Below are 17,728 nucleotides of genomic sequence, written 5' to 3' on the forward strand. Positions count from 1 at the left end.
GCTCTGGTGCTTGTTTTAAGAACCAGGTTTCTTCTCTGGTCATTTGTAGCAGCTGGGCTTGCTGAATCCTTGATCTGCATTTGAAGCAGAATGCTTCTTCCTGATGTGAAACTGATTTTCCTATTTCTGAATATTTCGTGTACACTCAGCAACTGTTTCAAGTGAAATGCTCTTGTCCAATTTTGGTTAACTCACATTTGCTGATCTCCTACTTTCATGCTGAGGGCAGTTTCTTCTTCCTCTAATAAAAGTTAGCAATTTGCATTTACTAGGGAAGGTACTGGCCCGAGTTGCTTTTTTTCTTACCAGTTTTAATACAATTCACCCATTTAAATATACAGTCGTTTTTACTCTATGCCCAGAATTGTGCATCCCATTTAATCTTAGAATATTTTCATTCCCCCAACAGGAAGCCCCGTATGCATAAGCAGTCATTCCCATCTTCCCCATCCTCCCCCAGCCCCAAGGAGCCACTCTTCTCTCTCTGTGGATTTGCCTGTGCTGGACATTTCATTTAAATCGAGTCACTTCATGTAGGTGGAACCGTCTATTGTGACTGACTTATTTCACACTGAGTAACGTTATCAAAGTTTGTCCACGTTGTGGCCTGGGTCAGTACTCTATGCTTTGCTATTGCTGACTAATATTCCACTGTATGGCTGGGCCCCACTGTTTACCCGTTCATCAGGTGATAGGCAATTGGGTTGTTTCTGCTTTTTGGCTGTGATGAGTAGTGTCGCCATGAATATTCCTGTAGGAGTTTTTATGTGGGCATTTGTTTTCAGTTCTCTTACGTTTGTGCCCAGACAGCAGAGTTGCTGGGTCATTCAGAAACCAAATGTTCAACTCTCTGAGGACCTGCCAGGCTGTTTTCCAAAGTGGCCACGCTGTGTTACGTCCTCACCAGCAAGGGCTGCACGCTCCACTTCCTCTGTGTCCTTATTAGTGCTTGTTACTCTTTTTTTTATTATAACCTATTGTTGTGAGTGTGAAGTGGTTTCTCCTAGTGGGTTTGACTTGATTTCCCTTACAACTAATGATATTGAACATCGTTTCATTGTGCTTATTGGCCATTTGTATATTTTCCTTGAAAAATACCATTTCAGATCCTTTATTCACCTTTTAATTGAGTTGCCTTTTTATTGTTGAGTTGTAGGAGGTACTTGTTTTTTTTATAGATACAAATTCCTTATCAGATCAATGATTTGAAAAAAATTTCTTCTGTGTGTTGTTTTTTCACTTTCTGGATGGTGCCCTTTGAAGCAAAGTTTTAAATTTTGATGAACTCCAATTTATCTCTGTTTTCTTTGTTCCTTGTGCTTTTGGGGTATTATTTAAAATCTGAGGTATTTTATTTAAAATTTTATATATAAAATAACTTAATTCGTAGGACCGTTCTAGGAGATGGGTGCGGTTGTTGTCCCCAGTGTATGGATAGAAGACTGAGATGCAGAAAATTTCTCTGAAATATCAGTTTCACAGCTACCCAGTGCTGTGGGAGTTCAGGCACTCATGTTCGTCCCAAACATCTGTGATCCTCACCACCATGCTCCACTACTGCCTGGAATCGTTAATGAAAACGTCTTTCCTTTTTTGATTCCTTGTTTGTTTTCTCATTGGGGACCTCATCTCCTCATTTTCCTTTCGGATATCAGTATAGATTTATTTTAGGTCTCATGTAGGCAGAAGCATTTCTATCAGTTAACTTCTTTATTACTCACTCTCCAGTGATGATTGTTGCTAGCTGACCTAATCAAGTCATGCTTAAGTCTTTCCTTCTCATGACACTAAAAACAGTCATGACTTACAGAATGCTAAAAGCAGAAAGTACTTGATTGATTTTATTTTGCTACCCAATCAAACCAATCAAATAAAAACCCGCTGTTGACACAGATTATAAGCCCTCCAGGTTAGGGTCACTGTCTTCCTTGTGTTTCATTTATTTGGTCACAGTGTCTGGATAGTGCCTTGCTGTTCAGCAGTTTTGTTAGGAAACGGTGCTCGTGAATCATTGTAAGGACAGAATTTTGACAACAGACTGTGTTGTTCATTTCACAAGGGAAAAGATAATATAGAAATACTGCTCAGATCTATTTGAAAATTAAGCTTGAAATTTTGAGAACAATTCAAGAAACCATACAAAGATTTTTCACTAATTTTAGATCTATCTTAAACACATTATGGTTACATAGCAGAGTAACTTATCAAGTAGATTTGTCAAGAGGAGTGTATTATTGATTTTTTGTTTTAGTTGAAATATTCTATGTGGGATAAAGTAATCAGTGCCTATAAATGAACAAATATGTTTGTATTTCTATGCAACATGGGAGCAGACTACATATGTTTCAATATAATATATATGACTGGGTGTTTTAATCTGTCTGTCAGTGTTTTTATAGTTTTTCAGCAATGTTGTAACATTAGAATTCTAAGAAATTCACTCCCGATACTACTGCAGTTTGTACTGTGTATCCTGTCTTATGTATGGGATTCCACTGTCCCCTAAGTGAGGAATTTCCTCTCCTATTGAGTTAGAAGCAGATTTAAAGGAACTGTGATTTCTAGGCCTTTGCTCTCCATGTGTTTGCACTTGGGTGTCAATCACAATTTTCCCTTTCTTGAGTTTTCATTGTTCAATTAGAATTTTTGAAAATAACTATTAATATGTTTCACTAGTCTCCCTAGAAACTTGATGTTTTTGTGCTTTTCAGTTTTCAATTTATGAAAATTATAAATGCACACTTGTTTTTAAGTAGTCCTTTTTCACTAGATATTTGTTTACCTCTTTATAGTTAAAATAATTTTTTTCCTAATGAATGAATCACTGTGCATGTTTTACAAGATATCTTACTTTTTATTTTTCTTATTCTAACAGGTATATTCATTGTACAGAATTTTGAAAATAAGGATAAACCCAGTAATAACTTAAAAATGGCCTCTAATCTCACCTGGAGATACAGTTGTAAGGTTTGAAATTGAGAATTACAAGTCCTCTCATGTTTTTCTTCTTTTTCAAGTACGTTTTGGTTACTGAGTCCCTCAAATTCCCATATGAATAGTAGCAGCAGCTAGTCAGTTACTGCAGAGGAGCCCGCTGGGATTGTGATCGAGACCACGTTGAGTATACAGATCGCTCTGGGGAGCACTGCCATCCCAAGAGCGCTGTCATCTGATCCAGGAATGTGCGTGGTGTGTCTGTCCAGGTATTTAGGTCTTCTTTAATTTTTTTCAACCATGCGTAGAGTTTACATAGTATTATTTTACCTTATTTTTTTGCCTTTATACTGAGTACAATTGTGCAAGGTACTAGGATCAGAATTGTATTATAGCCCCGCCACTTGCTGCCACCATGGACGCTGCACTCTTGCTTTGCCCTGTGTAAAATCTTGCACAAAATAGGACCTAAGTAACTCTCTCTTGAATGAATGATTATATGATTGCTGGATGATGCTGGAGAGTCCTTGTGATGATGTCTTTTTCCCAGACTTTCCCCTCTTCTTAACTATGCCTTTTCTCTTCCTTTCCTGCAACCTGGGTTTCAGCCTGCCTGTGGCATTGATTTTCCCTCAGTGTGGACTCTTCCTTTCACTAGTTCACGATAATGTTTCATGCGGGCTATGAAAACTTGCTAGATGTCAAGAAATAGCAAATTCACTGCATGCTAGTATTTTTAGTCTGTGGTATTATATTATCCATTGAAATTAAATCAGGCTGACCCCCTGAGCCCTCCCCTGATCTCTTTTCTCCTTCCTACGGGTGATACTTCTCTGGTTGCTGTCTGTGCCCTTCCCCCAGACTTGGTTTTGGAGTTGAGTAAGTCACCATCAGTGGAGCTCTCTCTTTAAAGATGAAGAGAACATTTGCTCCTTCTTCCTGGTTGGGGACTGGATGAGATGTGGTAACAGATAAAGAATGGAGCCCCATCTCATTCTGACCCTCGCTCTTTCCGTTCCTTTCTCCAGGGGAAAAGAGTACAATTCAAAAATATAAAGATTGTGAGCTAATGAGATAGACAAGACAACCGAACATTTGTTAAATATCCTTTCATGCCGGACACAAATGTATTATACACACAAAAAGCACACAAATCACGGTAGTACTGCGGTTACAAACGTGGGTCCGAGTTCGAGTCCTGCTCTGGAGTGACCAGTCCTGTGAGATGGAGAACTGGTAGGTCGGCTTAGCCTCTCCTGGACTTGTTTTCTGTCCTGCAGAGATGGGGCTCGCTAGGCGTCCCTCTCCCGTAGAGGTGCTGTGGGGTGTAAATGGCACGCGTGGGCAGCCCGAGCACAGCTGCTCATTCCTCGTAAGGGCAGGATAGCATCGCTTTTGCGGTGACAACTTTATGACCGTCCCGTGTAGACTCTTAGTGCTCCGAAGGGATGCCTTGTGGTTTGGAGATGGGATTCTCACTTCTGTAAATACCCAAGGATTGTGTTATTTGGCCGTGCTGATTTGAATCTATTCTTTAGAAAGTACATATTGTAGATATATTTTTCAAGCATGCATGCTTTTTTCTTTTATTATTTATAGTTCTACCCTCTCATCTCTTGGTGTGACTTTTCACGGAATCCAGGAAACAGTCCTAAGCCACCTGCCTCTTCACACTTCTCCGTGGTGGTTTTCTTCCCTGACTAGAAGAGGGTTCTGCATAGGAAATTTTCTTTGTTCCCCTTTTCTTGGAGTCACTCTGTCTCCCCAACTCTCACCTGTCCATCTGTCCATTTCTCTACCCACTGATTCTTTTGACATGTTCCAAAAAGCATTTCAGGCAGCTTACAGAAGAACAGATACCAAATAAACAGGTGAGGAAATGGGGCCAAGTTCAGACAGTGAGGCTAGGAGGCGAGCCTGTGTGGGAGATGCAGGCGTGAGACACACGCCTCAGCCCTGTGACTTATAAGATCGACAACAACAGTGTGCCTGAGGCTCCCAGCAGACACAGGGAAACAGGGTTTGTGGGAGATGCTCACTGGCTGTGAAATAAATAAGTGGCTTAGGAGATGCCCAGCCTTTCCAGCTACTAAGGCTTAGGAGAATATTTTGAGTTTCTTCCAAAATCAGAGTATTGCATCTTTTCTTTTTTCAGAGATCTATGTATAGTTTTTTACATTCTATACCTGGAAATTTCTCCAAAACTGCTTCCCACGTGATTCCCATGGCTCGGGAATGGGGTGGTTCTGCTCATTGACGGGGGTTGGCCAGAAACAGAAAATGACAGCCTCAAAGGAGCCTGGGATTTGTCAGTTATGTTTTGTCAGTGCTGTAGATTTCAGAAAACGCTTTCACCGTTTCTCTCCATCTGAGGTGGCAGCGTGCTCTCTTAGCAGCATCAGGAGCTCAGGGCCGCGGGATGGTGGGGGCTGACTGCACTGCTATCAAGACAGCTGTGCCAGTCACTGCAGGCGTGGTGATTTTACATAGTGCATTTCATGTTCTTTAATAGGTTTCAACAGGTAGTTAATTAACTGAGTTAATTAACATTTAAAAAATATGATGCTTTGTTGAAAAGACAGTTATAGGCAGAATATAAGTTGTGAACACTTTAAAACGGTTTCATTACTGAAATTTTAGTAGGGAAGATTTAGTTTATCTTATTTACACCTCTCTTCAAAAGTAACAAAGAAACAAGACAGAAAAAGCAGAGGATGATTTCTGTTCTTCCTCTCGGCTTGCAGGTGCCCTCACCTCCAGTGGCATCCATCCAGACACCAGCACTGACACTGGCCGTGCTCAGAACTGCCTCAGCTCTGAAGACACAACTGACAAATAGAAGGGGGCCACGCCCTGTGACAGCAGGTGCTCTCACTTTGTGGGTCCTTATGTAACTGCGCAGTGTTATTCAGGATCGCCCGTTCTATACTGTGTGACGCTGCTGCCGTGTCTCCTAGTTATTTCTGTAAGTACTCGTGTATTTTTTTCAATGTGTGGTACTAGACATCTAAAAATGCTTTTTTCAGATGAAAAATAATGTGTATTTAATATAATAAGTCTTAAAAAAAGGGACAAAAGGGTTTATCCTGGTCCCACTACTCAGAGATAATAATTAACACTTTAACATCTATTTTCTGTTCTTTTCATCAGTGTGTATTACGTCTGTCATAAAAACGAGCGAGCACTCTGTGCCTGTTTACTTTGTGGAGACCTCCATTTTTCATTCGGCTTATTACACTTTTTTCTACAGTATTCTCTCTCCCCTGGCATGATTTTTAATGACCAGTATAGCATTCTGTCTTGTGGAGGCAACGTCCATTTTACTTCGGACTTAAATAACCTTTTAAATTCCAAGTATATTTAACTGAAATACTGAAAAGAGAACTGTGGTGGTACCGAAAGGCCCCTACATCCCTTCCCCTTTTTTTCCTGAGAGTAAAAACTGCTGACAATGTGGTGTATATATTTCATGACCTTTATGCCTGTCATATATATATACACATACATACATACATGTATATGAGAAATCTATGTATATGTGTGTGTATATATGCTTTATTGAAAAATAAGGCCATACTATATGTTTTGTGCAGCTCGGTTTATTCACTGAGGTGTATATCATAGATGTCCTCCCACTCCAGACTCACCCGGTCCTTTCAGATAGAGTAGAAGGGTCTCCTGATGTGCAGTAGATTTGGTCTCTTGTGTAAGGACACCTTTGGTGGGAGAGTACTGTGGACAAGGCCTTGGACCACGCCAAAACGCCTGCCCCTTAGTGCCCACAGCTCGCCTTCATTTACCGCATCATTGTCTTGATGGTGGATACTTAAGTTTTCTCCATTTTCCACTGTCAGAAAGGGTGTTTGACTGGCGTCCTTCTTGTACAAACATTCCTGTGATCTTGTATGAGTATTCCTTTAGTTAAGGTTTCTGGAAATTTAGTCCCTGGATGTGACAATTACATACATCACAGGCTCCTTTCAAGTGACTCTAGAAATTCCTTCTCCTGTGGGGAATGAAAAGATGTAGAATAACTTATGTAACCAATTCTCTATCGCTGGATATGATTTCACTTCAGCTTTTCTTCCCACCATTGTAAACAGTGCTGTGTAAATGCTCTGATGAGTACATCTTTTTGAACTGATTTTTTTTCTAAACGAAACTATTCCTAAAATGGAGTTCAGTCTGTGTGTACACACATTTTTCAGAGTTTACATATCCATTGACACGTCATCCTCCAAAAAGATCGCTCAGTTTGTTCTCTCAAAGATGGACACTACCTAGAATATTTTTTAAAAACATTTGCCAATATGATGAGCAAAATTGCTTTTTCAATGTTTTAGTTTGCACTTGATGACCAGTGAGGTATTGAGCATTTTTCACTCATTAGCCATCTGACTTTTAAAAGGTGAATGATCCCTTTTGTCTTTTGCACACATTTAAGTGAGGGAGCTTCTTGTTGCTTTGTGACAGCTCTTTGTATGTTATGAACATTAACCCCTTGTCTTCATTAACATGTATCACAGAGCTTTTTCTTGTCATTTCTTGCCTTTCATTTTGTTCAGTAGGTTTATTTTTGTTGTGGCCGAAAATAATCTTAAGACAGTAAATGTCTTCTTTTTGGGTTTTATCCTTGATAGTATTCTTAGAAATATTTTCTTATAATGGTATATATCTCCTCTGTAGGATTTTTTAATCTCTATGATGGAGATGATAATACTACTTTTTATAGTGAGGAGAAGTTGAATTACTATAAGCAAAGATTTGTATTTGCTGTTATTAGTACTTTCTAATATTTACATCACTATCTGTAATTTTTCTTGTGGTCATTATGACTGGAATAGAATTTGTTTTTTCCAGGTGATTCTCTGATTGTCCCAAGACAATTATTGAATTCATACTTTGCTGTTTGATTTGAAATCCCAACTGTACAAAATATTTATGTACACTAGAGTCTCTTTTTGAGCTCATGGTTTATTTCTGTCAGTCTTACTTTCTTACTCCAGTGCTATATCTTACATATTGTAAAAATTTATTTAATATCTGACAGTGTGATTTTTTTAATTCTTTTTTCCATCCCCAATTTTCTTGTCTAGTATTATGAGTTTATTATTCCTGAAGAGTTCCAAAATATTTTGTTCAAGTTAAAAAAAAACAGATAAGAGCTGTCATGGGAATTTTTAGTAAGTTTTGAATTATTCTTAGGAGAACGTTCATCTTTACAAAACTGCTTTCCTCCATACAATATGTTGATGTCTCTGCATTCACACTTCTTACTTTACCCCTCAGTACAGTCCTGTGTTTCTCCATGTACAACATGGGCATTGTTTTTGAGTTTATTCCAGATTATTGTTGAAGTTTTTGTTAATTTTGTAAGTGAGAATTTTTTGCTATTATATTTTTTAACTGTTAAAACTGACACCTAGGAAGGCAGATTCAATTTGTAAATACTCACTTTGTAACTTGTCATTTAAAATTGTAAGTATTAAGTACTTGTTACAGAATAGTTTCTTTTCTGTTTTTAAAAATTTGTTTCCAAGATTCTCAAAATGGTCATAGCTAAGTAGTATAGGTGGGGAGACAGATGGAGAGAGGTAGTGTGGCTCATGTACAAACTGTGAGCACTTTCATGGCTGCCTTTATGCTGGAAAAGCCGCTGAAGAGCCCAGGTAAGAACAGGGGTGGCTTTGTACGCACTTGAAAGCCAGCTTTCCTGCCTGTATGGAGAAGCCAGGTGAGTGAGGCAGATATATGATCAAGGTCGAATGGAGGTTATTGGCTGCACAGAGCACTGTGTCTGTGAGAACAGGATACCATCGCCATGGGAAATGCTTGGTGCCAGGAACAATGCAGGGAGCTGGGAAGCCTGTCTGTTAAGGATTTTCCAGCCCTGGGAGTGGGAAGATCAGACTCTCCATTCAGATCTGAGTTTGAATTCATCCTCTTTAGTTTACTGGTCCTCTGACTTTTCTCAAGTTATACATCCTCTTTGAACTCCTGTTTTCTTGTCTCTCAAAACAGGAGAATTACGGCCTGCTGCTAGAGTGTTTGATCAGGGTAAATAATTTGTGTCTATAAGATGCCATGTACAGTCACAATCTCAGTGAGAAATGGGCTGTCGCCTCTTCTTCTGCAACTCAGTGCTTGATGAGACATGGGGGAAAGCCAGTCCCTAATTTGTGTGTGATGCAAGTAGGAACAAAATTAAAGTCTTGCCTTTCCCTAGTAGTATTCTTACTCCTTTGCTTCATTTACTTCTTTCCTCCTTTCCTTTCCCCTTTCCCCTCCTCCATCAAAAGATCCTGGGACTCTCTCAGAACACTAGATTCAAGTTACTTAAAAGGTTGGCTCATCCTCATGAAATGACAGTAACATAAAAAAAATCTGTACACATCCCAGAATGCATTGTATTTGATTTACACACACACACGTGTGCACAAAAACACACACACAATCAGGCTACCTCCCACTTGCAGAGGGTGAAGGAACACTTTTTCTGAGTTTTCATTCACTGAGCGTGAGAACAAAGTCTCTTACGCAGACTTTCACCAGCCTTCGTGCATGGTGTTTTTAATTGGATTTCTGCTTTTTGGCCATAGATATAGTATCCTAATAGAAGAGAGAAAGTGAAGACATAGACATTCTGCTGAGATATTGGTGTCATCATATTTGAGTTGGAAAGGGCTTAAGACAGCATAGAGTCATAACTTTTTATGGGTGAGAATCCATGATGGTGTAACTTGGACAAGAACCTGGGTCTTCTGCCATCTTGTCCATGTGGGTGAAAAGGCAACTGGGTGGGGGATGGCAGGGATCTTTCTTGCTTGAGTTCCATGGTCTTGCTAGTTTTCATTGCTCAGCTGCCTTTAGTTTATGTCCATGAGGCCTCTCATGGGAAGGTCACTCTGTCCTGATAGATTGTTTCTTATCAGCAAAAAGCTCTGGACCCACTCATATTTCCCAGAGTTTTCTGCTGACCTGCTGACACTTTATATAAATGAGACCAAGAAACTACTGAATATAAAATCCTTATTGTTATCGTTTGCCCTCGAGTTCCATAGGAATGGGGTGCTGTCTCAGGCTGTCTAATGCTAGATCTGAACAAAGATAGGGTGATAGGCTGTGCTGCTGGACCTCCACAGTCGAAGGGGATTTCCACCTTAGTTTTTAGAATCAGGCAGATGAGTTCAAATATTGCCTTTACCAGTAATTATCTTTGTGACTTGGGGGAGAAACTGTACTTTTTTGTGTCCAATTTTCTTTGTTTGTAAATAAGTTCAGTATTTATTTTAAGGTTTCAGTTTTAGAATTGAATGAGCTAATTCCCTCATTTATACCTAAAATAGTGATCGCGTGGTTCTATGCTGGTGCTTTGGAGGTTGATTACTATGGGACTCGGCAGTGAGAATGGGGGTGGTGGACCCCTGGATAATAGAGCTTATATTCCAGGATATGCTTGTAAAAGACTGGATGTGCAGTGGATTTTTAGTAAATATCCACTCCTTTCCTACTCTGCTTTGATTGTGTATATATCTTTATACTAATATATGAACAATTTTTATTGCAATTTAAATATCTTTGTAGTATTTACAATATGTAGCTATAAAAAATACGTGAAATAAAATGATTTGACTTTTATTTTCTTTTCAATAAGCAAAACAAAATAAAATAGAAAAGAACAAAGTTTTGAAGGAGTAGAAATAATTTTATTTCCATGGAATCAATTCCGAATAATAGGTTTTTTGGTCGTGTTCTTAAACAGCATATAAAATTGATTGGTTGTGACATACTGGAAATGAGGAAACAGTGGAGACATACTACCTCTAATGCAGTCATTTATTTACCAAGTCCAAACTCGTTCTGCTTGCTGCATGACAGGCCAATAAATCAGGAGATGAGCTTTTGGAGTAAGGAGTAGTGACTTTATTTGAAAAGCTGGCAGACTCAGAAGATGGCATACTGATATCCAGGAGAACTCTCTTCCCCAAGTCAGAATTCAGTCTCCTTTTATACTAAAAAGTGGTGGGGGTGTGGTTGGTTGTTGCAAACTTCTTGCTGTACGAATTGATTTCCTTGGAATCCTTTGTTCTTGCAGGTGTCCATGTGGGTCAAATCATGGCGTCCCTGTAAAACCTCAAAAAAAACAAAGTTTATTTTTATTTTGCAACTTGCCATCTCTACATAAGTGTAGAAGAGCTAACATCCTTAAAGATCAGAGCCCGCAGAATAGGCCCTCCTGGATATTTCAGGCTAAAGGCAACTTTCTTTTACAAAAGGTGCAGAGATAACAAGTCTTAGCCTAGAAAACAGGGTACAGGTTTAAAGCCAAATGAACACATCTAACATGTAGTCAAATTTGTTCTTTTCTATTACAATTTCTTTTTCCACCTCATAGATAATTTTAGTAAGAAACATGAGCAATTTTTTTACTTTTGCTTCTTAATAACGGATAAGTGGCCCAACTACAGTTTTGTGAACAGGGATGCTGTGCGGGCATAGGGGTCACAGCAAACTCTTGTTGGGGGTGGTCGACCCTGCAACATGTCTGATGCCCTGTGAGTGTTGGTGAGGGTCCCCCTAACCAGGGGCTCTCTTCAGGAACCACCATGTGGGTATTGACCTCTGGAGACTTCTTTTTCAGCTGTAGGAAATTTTTTTAGATGCTGTGATGAAAAAATCACTACAGCTGGGGATAATCAGGGAATAAAGGAAGGGGAAAAGGGCTTGGAGTAGTGTAGAAGAGTACAGAATATCAGGGAGCCTGGGGGCTTGGGGGCAGGGCCACGGGAGAGAGAGTAGCAGAGGTGGGGAGGGGCCCGGCTCCAGAACCAGCTCCTGCACCTTTCCCTGCACCCAAGCCTCACAGCTTTTAATTGGGCCCAAGACTCTTTCCTGTCTGGATGTCACCCTGGGCAGAACGTTGAGAACCGAAGGTAAGGGGTGGGCAGCACTCACCTAGGGGGTCACTGAGGACTTTGGTCAAGTCCACAGTGCCTTTTCTAGTCATGTGTCTTCACTTGTTCTTTATCTCAGGATCTGAGAAGCAGGAGCAGGGAAATCAGGGAGAGATCCAGGAAGACATTTGACTCTGTTAAGAGACGACAGTCACAGCGACACGGGGAGCGAGGACACTTGCAGCAAAGTAAAATGACTTCACAAATATTGCATCAGAGCTGCAGGTGTGAGAGAGCCTAAGCCTGTCTCAGAGTGCAGGGGACAAGAGGAAAGGAATGGTAAAATTAACACTGACAATTGAAATTTTGTTAAATAGCCTTCTAATATTAATTGTATCAAATGAATGTATGCAGGTGTATTTCTATGATCATTTATAGGTACACACAACCCCACCAGCCCCTCTTTCTCCCATCGGGGATGGGCTTTCTCAAGCACAGTGCCCCTCCTGGTTGAGTGGGCCACGCTGCGGGTCCTCGCCTGGGGCCAGGCTGCTGCAGGGCACTGAGTCCCCGAGGCACGGCCTGGGAGACATGACAGGAACATCTCTGCTCATAACTGAGAGCCTCCGTTTCCCCCTGCAGTGTAAGAATGCCGGTGACTCAGTTAGAAGCATGCATCCAACCCGTCCTTCCGTGTCATCACCATCTAGAATCGGTGCCTGAATCTTCTGAATTTCTCCAGAATGTGGTTTAAAATCACCTTCGACAATTGAGTGTGTGTCCTCTTACAAGTGGAGGAATTGCTGCCGTTTCCCTGGAAATTACTCACCACTAGTCCATCTGATTTTTCTGTGCTAGGATTCAGTATGGCCTGCTAAAAATTCTGCAGTCAGATCTTGAAACACTGATGAAGAGGATTATTTATTTTATTTCTTTATATGATAGTGTTTTACTTTCAAAATTCAGAGTTTTCGGTTCTTTCAAAAATTTTTTGGGGGGTTGGAGAATCAACGTTTCTCTTACCATCTTTGTGACTTGTTGCTATATGCCTCTCACCTGTCTTCTGTCACTTGTGAGGCAGTTCCATTTGTGACCCTGTCCGGTTTGTTCATGTTATAAAATATAAAGTCTGTAAAAGTACAGTCCCTTTTACTCCGAAGACATTCCACAAGTACTACTTAAATCTGGGTGTGGTTTTTAGAAGACAGAATCATTAGAACATGTACTTGCAGGTTGCTAGTGCAAAATCCCCAAATCAATAGTCTAGCTCAACATCTAAAATCTTTCTAATCTACCTTGGATTTGTATGGATAAGTGAAGCAGTTTGCTAAGAAATCAAGACCAGGTTTAGAATACAGGCTGGTGTAGCTCAGCAGGTCCTCCCATGCTGATGCTCTGCCAGAGGGTGGGGCCAAGGGGAGAGGGCGTGTCCTGTCCTTCCTGAGCTGACAGTTTGACGGCAAAGACCTTCACCAGGTGAAGAACTGGGAGTTTCTTCTAAGAAGAGTGGGTTTGAAAAGAGTCCTAAAAGCGCGGGAGTGACACAATCCCATTTGTCTCAAGTAGGGGAGAGCGGCTTTAGGGCCACTTGGGAGACTCGTGAGTCCAGGAGTGCAGTGTTGGTGGCTTCCACTTGAGCGGTGAGACGGTTAGTGTGTTAAAGCGAACAGATTGAAGACATGTTTCGATGGTAAATAAGAAAGGATGAATGCAGTCTGTGAAGTTAGAATGGAGTAAGGCCCAGGTTTCTGGGTGGATTAATGAGGTAAATGATAGTCCTGCTGTGCTGTGATGAGGGAAACCTGCAGAGGGAATTCTGGGGAAAATCTGATGAGTTCAGCTGTGGGTAAATGAAAGGCTGTTAGATGTGTGGACTGGGAGCTCTGGTGAGATCCAGTAGTGAGTAGGGGGAGGGGAGAGAGTCTTTCAAATCATTTTGTCTTGTGAACATACAAATAAGGATGAGCAATGACACACTTAACACCTCTATATTTTGGATTTAAAACCCAGTAACATTTTGCATTTTTGACTGCAGAGGTTCTTAATTTTTTTAAGAGAAATAAAATAAATAGAAACAAAATAGTGGAGTTAATCAACATCTTAGATTTGATGTGTGTCCTTGTGTATATTTTGATACCTCATCTGTTTATAACTATAATCTACAAAAAGTTAACTTGCTTAGCATAAGAGTTAAACTGAGGGACGTGACACACACTGTTAGGGGTTGAAGCTGATCACCTTGGGCAAATTATGTCGCCTCTCTGTGCCTTAGTTGCATCTTCTGTGACTGCCCCTGGGCCCCTCATCACAGCTGATTTCCTAGACTTGATGTTGGGAGGGAGGCTGCTGAAGGGAGTAAGAAGTGGCAACTTCTAGGGATACTGAAGAGTGAGACAAAAGCAGATTAAAGCCTATAAACTTAGTACAAATACCCTCAAAAGAGAAAGAAACCTGCAGTGTTTTGAGCCACAGCGTAAGGAAAACAAAATCACGTGGACCCAATTCTCTTGAACATTTGAGTATTGTGGGTGGGAGGTTGTCATCAAAAAATTGTCGAGAAAAGGCCTTTTGGTTTCCCTTGACGTTTCCAGTAAGGGTGAGTTGCATAAGCAAAACCCCCCCCCCCCGGTTCACAGTGGAAGGTGCCTTTTTGTGCAAAACTGACCAAAGGTTGGAAACCAGTCTTCAGCGGTGCTGGTAAATGAAGAGACTTCTGGATTGTGTGGGGCACTTGCTGTGACTTCCAGGTGACCTGTTGGCTGGGGACTGTTAGGCGGGCAGTAGGTTTGCAGGGAGACCCGGGCATAATCCCTTGCTCTGAGGCTTCTGGTCTGACTGGCAAACCTGGGCACCCACAGTCCTAATGGGGCAGCTCGTGATGTGGCCTGGGACACCTGCTGTGCTGAGGGCGAGAAGAGGGTTTCCCTGAGGGGGTGTCCCTACAGAGAGTGGAAACGTCCTCCTGCAGGGGAGGAAGAGCCTCTGAGCAGGGTGCTGGATGCACAGGCAAGACCACCCTGAGCACGGAGGGTTTGGGAAGCCGGAAGTCATACAGTGGCACGAGCAGCCTTGTTCCTGAGAGACTGGAGGTAAAAGATGCTGAAAAGGCAGGCTAGGTTCAGACCCTGTGGTGGGTTATGAGTGACAGGAAAGGACTGGTCAGGCAGGCACGAGAGAACCCTGTGGGCATCCCAGCTGGGGCGTCACGCCGGAGGGAGGAGCAGAGTTATAGACTTTGCCACTTATTAGCTGTGTGACTTTGAGCAAGATCACCCCAGTTCTCTCTATATATATCTTCATCTGTAAAGTGACACAGTGACAAGCTAGTGTCATCAGAAGGCTTAGTTTAGCTCTGATCCTCTGTGTCCAGTCCTGTCAGTGCTGCCCTGTGAGGTTCTGCAGCGGCTGCTCTTACCCTGAGATGGGAGGGCGTAGAGGGACATTGTAGCACCCGAGGGCAGGATGGGTTTGCTTTAAAAGCAGACATGTTGCCGCCTGCAGCTGCAGACCTGCAGGCAGTTTGATTGATGGTCGTGGAGAGAACTTTGGAGGCCTTAGCATCGTCTTAAAACTTGTATTCACTTAGGGACCGGATTTGCCTTTGCTGATTAATGTTGAAGATTTGGGCTTCTGGCAAAGCTGTTTTCAGAGATGGGTATATACGTAACATATCGTATAAAATAAAATGATTTTCTTAACGTGTGGGACTTTGCAGTTGTTGGGAACAGCTCTGTTGCTCTGGTCTCCACGGAGGACACTAGGGGTCAGCAGAGCGTGCGGGAGGGCAGGCAACCCACAGTGCTTTTGCCGGCTGTTCTCCCCAGTAGGGCAGTCTGCTGAGTTGACTCTTCTCTGAGTTTGGTTACCAGATGAGCAGACAGCAAAGTAATGAGTTCTGGTGGGACTGTATAATGACAGGAAGAAAGAGGAACCAGTAGTTTTTCAGGACTAGAACACGCTTTTGGTTACTGATCCAGTGTATTCCATTACAGAAGTGATGAGTTGTGTCTATTCTGGGAGTTGATTGAAATAAACGTTCAGCCTAAAATTAAGAGTTGTGTTTCATTTGGCGGGACGACTCAAGCCGGGATGACAGCCTCTCAGATCACTCTGAGGAACTGCTCCCAAGAGGTATGGGAAGAGCTAGGATATACAGGAGCTTTACAACAAAGACCAGGTAGTTGGAACAATAAAAGATTGCTTGTTATCTAAAGAAAGCCAGGTATCTCAAGTTCAAGTATTTAGTGGTTTTCTATGTATGGGAGGAAGCAAACATTTGGACTCACTGAATTCATACTTTAACAAGCACCTAGCTATATAGGGCAAGTATCCTGTCCTTTCTTATCCTGAGTCTGCTCAGAGGGCACCAATATGAGTGGCTGAGAGGCTGGGCTGCAGGCCTGTACTCGCTGGGGTGTGGCAGTGTCTGCTGATGGCTTGGCTTCAGGATTCTTTGTTTACTGACATGGTTGCAGTATTTTCTTTCACATTGTAGTACTTTCATTCACAGTGCTCCCCCTTGGTCCTAAATTCGACCAATATTTTGAGAGACGTTTCATGACCAATTTTGTCCCAGGGTGCTAGGATGGCTCATTCCTAGTTCAGGTGAAGTATCTTCTGAGCTGCCATTCAAGGTGTTAGTTTTTTATCAGACCCTGTTGATACTAAAAGTTCTCTGGATCGCCTGTCTTACTAGTCTATTATGATCCAGGAATTGTTTACCCTTCGTTGCTCATTACCATAACTAGAATCACACTATTACAATTATTTTACACAGAGTTATAAATTTTATCTATTCCTTCAAGATGTTTAGCCATCATCAATTTTGTAGGCCTAGTTACACATTGGGAAATGTAACAGATAACAATTTTATTATATAGATAGAATATAAGTAATTCAGCTAGTAACGTTTATAAAGTCATGAGTAAGAATTTAATAGTCGAGAAGTTATATTTTTGGGTTAAAATTTTCCTTGTGTTCCTGATTGAGTTTGAGTGATCTTATGCGAAATTTCATATTTATGGTCAGGGTCAGAGCAGGTATTAATTGGCCAGGTGAGGTCTCCCACCTTGTAAGATCAATAGTGGCCTAAACAGAACTATAATTTCTTTTTAGAATAACGTTTCTGAGGGCTATCTAGTTAGAGCCTTGGAGTAGGGAAACCCACCAAGGTAACACAGAAGTACTAGACATAGGTAATTTACCATAAACTTAGCAGCTGGAGTAGTTCATAATCAAAGGTAGGAGAAATTATCAAAGTAATTGGCATACAGGCCTGGTTCTGTGTCTTGGGTCTGCAGTCTTCTTCAGATGTTGACTTCTTCTCATCCTGACCTGGTAGATTCTTCTCCATTTGGGCATTGTTTTAAGGTGAGCAGTGCTCTATAGGCCAGTGCACTGCAGGGGCTGTTTCTGATAGGAAATGAATCTGAAAGTCCATTTCCTTCAGCTTTGGTGTGTATGGTCTTGTTAAGAGTACCTGATAAAGGGTCCTTCCATTCAGGTTGGAGACAGTTCTTTAAGTCATGCCTGTACCAGTATGTATATTCCCCTGGCTTCTGGTCATGGGGCATTGGATCTTTACCAAGGATAGATTACTGAGCCTCAGAAACAAACCTAGAGTGTTCTTTTCATAATTCAATTAAACTTTACAGCAATGTGACATAACAGCAAGGAATGATCTGGGAAATGTCTAAGTAAATATAGACCTCAATCAACAAAACTAGAAATTAATATCCACTAAAATATAATCTTTTTTCTCTCTAAAGTTACCCTCAGTTTTCTCAAATATAGTCAAATCAAGATTAATTTATTTACAAGCTAAGTCTGATTATTTGATTATATAGGCTTTTTTTAAATTGGCTGTGTTGGAACTTTTAATAAGGACTCTCAGGGTAGAA

General features: G+C 41.2%; 1 long non-coding RNA gene across 1 annotated transcript in view; it reads left to right on the forward strand.

Moving 5' to 3' along the window:
* LOC141576794 (uncharacterized) overlaps window positions 1–5,152 on the forward strand; it is an 80,085-nt gene extending 74,933 nt beyond the window's left edge. The window contains exons 3-5 of the long non-coding RNA XR_012505218.1: window positions 3,018–3,203; window positions 3,963–4,170; window positions 5,090–5,152. This is a non-coding gene — a long non-coding RNA (uncharacterized LOC141576794). The remainder of the gene's footprint in view (window positions 1–3,017; window positions 3,204–3,962; window positions 4,171–5,089) is intronic.
* The last annotated feature ends 12,576 nt before the right edge of the window (window positions 5,153–17,728 follow it).

Source organism: Camelus bactrianus, unplaced genomic scaffold (genome assembly GCF_048773025.1).
Source record: "Camelus bactrianus isolate YW-2024 breed Bactrian camel unplaced genomic scaffold, ASM4877302v1 HiC_scaffold_34, whole genome shotgun sequence".
Taxonomy (NCBI): domain Eukaryota; kingdom Metazoa; phylum Chordata; class Mammalia; order Artiodactyla; family Camelidae; genus Camelus; species Camelus bactrianus.